Here is an 8,856-nt window from a genome sequence, read left to right as displayed (position 1 = left end):
TGAGCGTGGCATGGTTTTTGGTGCCAGACGGGCCGGTCTGAGTATTTCACAATCTGCTCAGTTACTGTGATTTTCACGCACAACCATTTCTAGGGTTTACAAAGAATGGTGTGAAAAGGGAAAAACATCCAGTATGCGGCAGTCCTGTGGGCGAAAATGCCTTGTTGATGCTAGAGGTCAGAGGAGAATGGGCCGACTGATTCAAGCTCATAGAAGAGCAACTTTGACTGAAATAACCACTCGTTACAACCGAGGTATGCAGCAAAGCATTTGTGAAGCCACAACATGCACAACCTTGAGGCGGATGGGCTACAACAGCAGAAGACCCCACCGGGTACCACTCCTCTCCACTACAAATAGGAAAAAGAGGCTACAATTTGCATGAGCTCACCAAAATTTGACAGTTGAAGACTGGAAAAATGTTGCCTGGTCTGATGAGTCTCGATTTCTGTTGAGAGATTTAGATGGTAGAGTCAGAATTTGGCGTAAACCGAATGAGAACATGGATCCATCATGCCTTGTTACCACTGTGCAGGCTGGTGGTGGTGGTGTAATGGTGTGGGGGATGTTTTCTTGGCACACTTTAGGCCCCTTAGTGCCAATTGGGCATCGTTTAAATGCCACGGCCTTCCTGAGCATTGTTTCTGACCATATCCATCCCTTTATGACCACCATGTACCCATCCTCCGATGGCTACTTCCAGCAGGATAATGCACCGTGTCACAAAGCTCCAATCATTTCAAATTGGTTTCTTGAACATGACAATGAGTTCACTGAACTAAAATGGCCCCCACAGTCACCAGATCGCAACCCAATAGAGCATCTTTGAGATGTGGTGGAACGGGAGCTTCGTGCCCTGGGTGTGCATCCCACAAATCTCCATCAACTGCAAGATGCTATCCTATCAATATGGGCCAGCATTTCTAAAAAATGCTTTCAGCTCCTTGTTGAATCAATGTCACGTAGAATTAAGGCAGTTCTGAAGGCGAAAGGGGTCAAAAACAGTATTAGTATGGTGTTTCTAATAATCCTTTAGGTGAGTGTATGTTTACATGTGATTCTGATTGGCTTACTTAGGCTTGAGCTTCTCGTTACACCACCACAGCCAACGCCACCTTTATATATAAAAAAATATCAAATGTGAATATAAAATATACCTTAGAGGTTAACACTTTATTATAACATTCAGTTATAAGTAATTTATACATTTTTAGTTAATGATGAACTACCCTATTTTCCGGACTATAAGTCACACTTTTTTTCATAGTAGGCTGGTTCTGCGACTTATAGTCAGGTGCGACTTATTTATCAAAATTAATTTGACATGAACCGAGAGAAATTAGAGCGTAGAGCACCCTCTGACGGCTGTAGATGGTAAAGTTTTCTCTTGGTTCTTGGGTCTAAATAAATGCGACTTATAGTCCAGCGCAACTTATACATGTTTTTTTCTTCTTCATGACATATTTTTGGACTGATGTGACTTGTACTCAGGTGCAACTTATAGTCCGAAAAATACGGTAATCATTTACAAAACATTACCACAGATTCATAAATTATTAATGAGTGATAAGTTAACATTACAGTAATATTTTATTAATTCTGTTATAAGTCACTTATAAGTTATTAGTTAGTGATGAACAAATCTTTTACAAAACATGAATTTACGTTCATAAATGAGTATCATTTACATTCATATTAATAAGTGGTATGCTAACGATTTATAAATGTGTAGTAAGTTATCTTTAAAAAAAATTAAATCTTAAAATAAAACAAACAGATCATTAGTAGATGGTTTATAAGTAACTAGTTGATACATTATTTATCAATTATTAATCATTGAAGTATTTATGTCAAAAATGTTTTGATTATCTCAATAAACAATTGTTAGTCATGAACAAATGATGAACAAACCATTAGTAAATGATCAGTATGATTTATTGATGAGGTTTTAAGCTGGTCTATGTTCAAAAGCACAAACATGCAGGTATGCTAAAGCACTATTTTTAATAAGAGTAATAATTTTTTGTAGTGGACAAACATTTATAAATGCCTTAGTCAGGTGATCCCAGTTGCTTGTGTTAAATCCTCTCACTCATCAGCACAGATTTGTTCTCTGTGGAGTGTGTGGGATCTAGTGATAAAGTGAATCTCTGGACCAGATTTACCTTCCACTGAATCTCACATCAGGTGCACAGAGTTAAAGACTCCATGTGTGTCAGAGAATTTACACTGCAGAATTTACAGTCAGTCAGAATTTACACTGCAGTACACACTACAAAGTGTTCAACATGTTATAGATTTTGTGCAAATACATTAATAAATAATTTACAAAGCTTTCTGCATCCCCTAATTTAAAGTGTAAACTATTCATCACTTGTAAATGTGTTGCATTTCATTTGTAGTTCTTTCTTACCTGTTACAAATTATTTGTATATGTATACAAGTCATTTATAAGACTTTCTGCATCCCCTAATCTACAGTGTTAACTATTTATCAGTTGTAAATGTGTAACATATCACTTGCAGATCTTGAAAAATTATGTACAAATTGCAATTTGTAAATTTACCATGTATTTGCTGTATGCAAGATTTCTGATATACCTTTCAGTTACAGGATATACAAATCTATATGAATACCTTATATTTATATTATAAATATTTGTATCTAATATATTTTACAATTATATAGATATCTTTGAGCCCCTAACTCAACCCTTATACATGACTTTTTAGCCACTTCACAAAAATAAAAACGCAATATAGATTTATTGACAATGACTGTGATCTTAGTTAATATACTTGTGATGGATATTGAAGAGAGAGGACTCAAATGCGAGGGCAAAATGACAGTCTTTAATTAAACAAAGGAAAGCCACAGGAAAATCCAACTAAGGAGTACAAAAGATGAGAACCAAGGAAGAGCCGAAGGCTGGGTTTAACTAACACAGGAAACCTCTGTGGCTGGAACGACCAGAAGGCTGGCGAGGTGGAGGCTTGACCGGGCTCAGGGGAGAACCGGGGATCGGAGCTCGCAGAGCGGGGCGGTCGCGGCGTAGAACAGCAGGTAAGGTTCTGTGGGGTGCAATGGGTGAGCACAGAGATGTACAGGTAATGGTAGCAGAAAACTAACTTCACCCCGACTAGACAGGACAGGACAGGACAAGACCAATTGCTAACGTAGATGCCAAAGGCAACGGCTTCATTCGGAAGTAACAATCTGACAAAGAGACACGGGAACGAGAGGGTAGAAGTAGCCCAAATAACGAGGCAGGATGAGAACCAGGTGGAGGGGAAATTATCTTAATGAGAAGTGAAGACAGCTGTGACACAGAAGCGAAGAGCGAGGGAGACAGGAGGGGATAAACCAGCAGGGGGAGACAGAGAGAGAAAAAGAGAGAGATAGAGACAGGATCATGACAAGACCATGACAGTACCCTCTCCTCAAAGAGCGCCTCCAGGCGCTCCAGCGGGGAAATGCTGGCGAGACCGGAGGAAATCATCAATGAGCGAGGGGTCCAGGATATCCTTAGGGGAGACCCAACTCCTCTCCTCAGGACCATACCCCTCCCAATCGACTAAATATTGGTGTCCACGACCCCGACGCCGCCTATCTATGATCCTGCGGACGGTGTAGACCAGGGAGTCTTCGATACGAACGGCAGAGAAGGACGTGGGAGGGGGGGAGCGAGAGACTACCGTCAGGATGACAGTCTTACCGGCTGAGGGCGGAAGACCGGTGATAAAGTCGAGAGCTATATGGGACCACGGGCGAGAGGGAACAGGTAGCGGTCGGAGGAGACCAGCAGGCGGAGAGTTGCCCGCTTTGGTCTGGGCACAAACAGAGCAGGCAGCGATAAAACGGAGCGCATCACGTTTTAAAGAGGGCCACCAGAAACGCTGGCGGATAAATGCGATAGTACCTCGAGCACCGGGATGAACCGCTAGTTTAGAGGAATGGGCCCATTGAAGAACTGCTAATCGTGTGGGAACTGGGACAAAGAGGCTGCCCCTAGGGCAGTTACGGGGAGTAGCGACGTGAGAGAGAGCGCGCTTAACCTGTCTCTCGATCCCCCAGAGCGTAGCCCCCACCACCCGACCGGGAGGAATAATCTCCTCTCGGGGGGTGCGGCCGATCGAACGGCAGAGAAGGACGTGGGAGGGGGGGGAGCGAGAGACTACCGTCAGGATGACAGTCTTACCGGCTGAGGGCGGAAGACCGGTGATAAAGTCGAGAGCTATATGGGACCACGGGCGAGAGGGAACAGGTAGCGGTCGGAGGAGACCAGCAGGCGGAGAGTTGCCCGCTTTGGTCTGGGCACAAACAGAGCAGGCAGCGATAAAACAGAGCGCATCACGTTTTAAAGAGGGCCACCAGAAACGCTGGCGGATAAATGCGATAGTACCTCGAGCACCGGGATGAACCGCTAGTTTAGAGGAATGGGCCCATTGAAGAACTGCTAATCGTGTGGGAACTGGGACAAAGAGGCTGCCCCTAGGGCAGTTACGGGGAGTAGCGACGTGAGAGAGAGCGCGCTTAACCTGTCTCTCGATCCCCCAGATCGTAGCCCCCACCACCCGACCGGGAGGAATAATCTCCTCTCGGGGGGTGCGGCCGATCGAGGGATCGAAAAGTCGAGACAACGCGTCTGGTTTACCGTTCTTAGAGCCCGGACGGTATGAAATGACAAAATCAAAACACGTAAAGAAAAGGGCCCAACGAGCCTGACGCGAGTTCAATCTCTTGGCGGAGCGAATGTATTCTAAATTGCGATGATCCGTCAAAACAATAAAAGGAACAGAGGAACCCTCTAACCACTGCCGCCACTCACCCAATGCCAGGCGGATGGCAAGGAGCTCACGATTCCCGACATCATAATTACGTTCAGCGGGGGAGAGGCGGTGGGAGAAGTACGCGCAAGGGTGTATCTTATTATCCGACGCTGACCGCTGGGAAAGAACGGCTCCCACCCCTACCTCGGAGGCGTCGACCTCAACGATAAACTGTCTTGAGCTATCTGGAGTGCGGAGGATGGGTGCGGACGTAAAAAGGGTCTTAAGCCGGTTAAACGCCTCCTGCGCAGAACCGGACCAACCGAAACGAGATTTAACCGAAGTGAGGGCGGTGAGTGGCGCGGCCACCTGACTGAAGTTGCGTATAAAGCGGCGATAAAAATGAGCAAAACCGAGAAAGCGCTGTAGCGAGACACGAGACTCAGGGAAGGGCCAATCGAGCATGGCCTGGACCTTGGTAGGGTCCATACTGATCCCCTCTGCTGAGATAACGGAGCCTAAAAACGTTATAGACGAAGCATGAAAGGAGCACTTCTCGGCCTTAACAAAGAGTCGATTCTCAAGCAAACGTTGGAGAACGCGGCGAACGTGCTGCACGTGAATCTGGAGAGAGGGCGAAAAAATCAAAATGTCATCGAGATAGACAAAAACGAATAAATTGAGCATATCCCGAAGGACGTCATTGATCAGAGCTTGAAAGACAGCGGGGGCGTTAACCAATCCGAAGGGAAGGACTTTATACTCGAAGTGGCCGAGGGGCGTGTTAAAGGCGTTCTTCCACTCGTCCCCCTCCCGAATGCGTACGAGATGGTAAGCGTTACGTAGGTCGAGCTTGGTAAAGACTTTTGCCCCCTGCAGGATATCAAAGGCTGAGGACATCAGTGGCAGGGGGTAACGATTCTTAACAGTGATGTCGTTCAGCCCCCGATAATCTATGCATGGGCGTAAAGAACCGTCTATCTTTTTAACAAAAAAGAAGCCGGCGCCGGCAGGCGACGAGGACGGAACGATTGTGCCGGCGCTGAGAGACTCAGATAAATAATTCTCTAAGGCCTCCCGTTCGGGAGCAGAAAGAGAATAGAGCCTACCCCGAGGGGGCGTGGTCCCCGGGCGGAGATCAATAGCGCAGTCATACGGACGGTGGGGCGGAAGAGACATGGCTCGAGAACGGCTGAAAACCCCTCGCAAATCGTGATACTCCTCCGGTACCCCAGTCAGATCTCCCGTCTCCTCCTGCAACACAGAAACAGAAGACACGGTGGGAACAGCCGAGGCTAAACACTTAACATGACACGACAACTTCCAAGACAAAACAGACCCCTTAGCCCAGTCAATGTGTGGATTGTGAAGTTCTAACCAAGGGTGCCCCAGTACTAAAGGAGTAAAAGGAGACTGAAAAATAAAAAAGGAAACTGTCTCTTTATGGTTGCCAGAAACGGTTAGAGTTAATGGGATAGTCTGTTTCTGTACCCTAGGTAGGGCGCTGCCATCAAGGGCAAATAAAGAGGTGGAGTCTCTTAGCGGAATACCTTGTTGGAGCGCCCACTTCTCATCCACAAAGTTTCCCTCGGCCCCAGAGTCGATCAAGGCCGCACAGGAGGCTGACGACCCCGCCCACTGGAGATGCGCTGGAAGTGTCGTGCAGGAAGTGGAAGGGATGGTCTTAGTGGTAGCGCTCGCCAGTAACCCTCCTCCTACTGGCGAGCGTTGGCTTTTACAGGACACGAAAACACAAAGTGAGAGGCACTAGCACAGTACATGCAGAGGCGGTTAGAGATCCTCCTCTGACGCTCCTTAGGTGAAATACGCAGGCCACACAGCTGCAAGGGTTCCGGTTCTGAGTGGGAGGGGTTGACTCGAGGCGGCGAGAAGAGACTCTCCTCTAGGCGATGACCACGACGCTGATCAAACCGTCTCTCCACCCGGATGGCCAGGTCGATAAGGTCGTCGAGCCGGGCGGGGATCTCACGGACGAGGACCTCGTCCCGCACCTCTGGAGACAAGTCCTCCAGGAAGAGAGCAGTCAGTGCGGGTTGGTTCCACCCACAGGTGGTAAGCGGAGTGTGGAAAGCCGACGGGAAACCTCCTCTCCGTAGGCGGAGCGGTCGAAGACCCGGATCATCTCCTCCTTGAAGCGCTCAAAGCTTGAGATGCACTCTGCCTCAGTCTCCCAGTTGGCCGTTCCCCATTCGCGAGCCCGCCCGTGGAGGAGTGAAAGAACGAAAGCCACCTTGGCCCTCTCCTTAGCATATGTGACGGGCTGGAGCGAGAAAACCACCTCGCACTGGGTAAGGAAAGCGCGGCACTGGGTTGGCTCACCCGAATAGGCCGGAGGATTGTTTATCCGAGGCTCCGTCTGACCAGGAGGACAATAAGAGGCGGAAGGCTGGAGACGGAGGTTGTGGACCTGGCTGGACAGCTCGGACATCTGGGCGGCCAAAGAACCGACGGCGTGTCGGGTAGCGGAGATGTCCTCCTCATGCTTCCCGAGGAGGACGCCCTGGTGCTCAACGGCGGTCTGGAACGGGCTGCCACTCGCTGAGTCCATCATATGGTCAGATTGTTCTGTGATGGATATTGAAGAGAGAGGACTCAAATGCGAGGGCAAAATGACAGTCTTTAATTAAACAAAGGAAAGCCACAGGAAAATCCAACTAAGGAGTACAAAAGATGAGAACCAAGGAAGACCCGAAGGCTGGGTTTAACTAACACAGGAAACCTCTGTGGCTGGAACGACCAGAAGGCTGGCGAGGTGGAGGCTTGACCGGGCTCAGGGGAGAACCGGGGATCGGAGCTCGCAGAGCAGGGCGGTCGCGGCGTAGAACAGCAGGTAAGGTTCTGTGGGGTGCAATGGGTGAGCACAGAGATGTACAGGTAATGATAGCAGAAAACTAACTTCACCCCGATTAGACAGGACAGGACAGGACAAGACCAATTGCTAACGTAGACGCCAAAGGCAACGGCTTCATTCGGAAGTAACAATCTGACAAAGAGACACGGGAACGAGAGGGTAGAAGTAGCCCAAATAACGAGGCAGGATGAGAACCAGGTGGAGGGGAAATTATCTTAATGAGAAGTGAAGACAGCTGTGACACAGAAGCGAAGAGCGAGGGAGACAGGAGGGGATAAACCAGCAGGGGGAGACAGAGAGAGAAAAAGAGAGAGATAGAGACAGGATCATGACAAGACCATGACAATACTATTGTATAAAAAGGATCATTGTAAGCTCTCTACTCCCTTTAATCTTAAGCATAACCATTTTTGATCATTTACAAAATGTAACAGGCAGATAAATATACGATATTCACAATAATTTATTTAAAACATTACAAAAAGCAGTATAAAGAACAGATAAAATGAAGCATGTGCTACATTACCAGTGTTCTGACAGCAAAGCATAATTTTGTATGAGTTACAGAATCATATTAAAGTGTTTAATCGCTGCAAACATTCTCTTGACCTGCATTTCCATCCGGAAACGTCAAGCACTCGCGCTGTGAAGTAAATTAGAAGCAGGCACTTCCTGGGGGTCCAGCGTACTGCGCAGACTCAAACTGAGCTTGATGACGTAGATGTCAGATGAGCAACCTGTCTGACAATTGTAAGTCTTCTAATCGCTGTGCCAAGAGAAATCTGAATCTCCCACCGAATCTTGCAGAGAAGGCGAGCGTGAACATGAGCAAATTTTGTTAAGTATTTTGATTAATTATCTCCCTTGATTTATGCCTCCACGTCCCTCCGATTTCCTCATAGACAGTAAAAGATTGTCTGCGAGAGTCGCAGGTTATGGCGAAATTGTAAGCCTATTTTTTACAAAAACTGCTTCTATGGGACCATAACGTAAGATACAAAGTAATGGAGCCTTTTATACATTTTTGTGTTTCTTTAGAAATAATTAATGGACAAATGGAGTCTTTAAACACCTCAGATATAAAGTTATTCGCTGTCATAGTGATGCCAAAATGAATGGGAGTCAATGGAATGCTAACAGCAGGTGGGGGTCAGCTAGCCAATGGCTCAAGAAGTGACTGTCAGACAAGTTCTGGAGATGTTGTTCATGTGTTCA

This window comes from Carassius gibelio, chromosome A2 (assembly GCF_023724105.1).
Source record: "Carassius gibelio isolate Cgi1373 ecotype wild population from Czech Republic chromosome A2, carGib1.2-hapl.c, whole genome shotgun sequence".
In the NCBI taxonomy this organism is placed as follows: domain Eukaryota; kingdom Metazoa; phylum Chordata; class Actinopteri; order Cypriniformes; family Cyprinidae; genus Carassius; species Carassius gibelio.
This window is presented reverse-complemented; position numbering follows the sequence as displayed.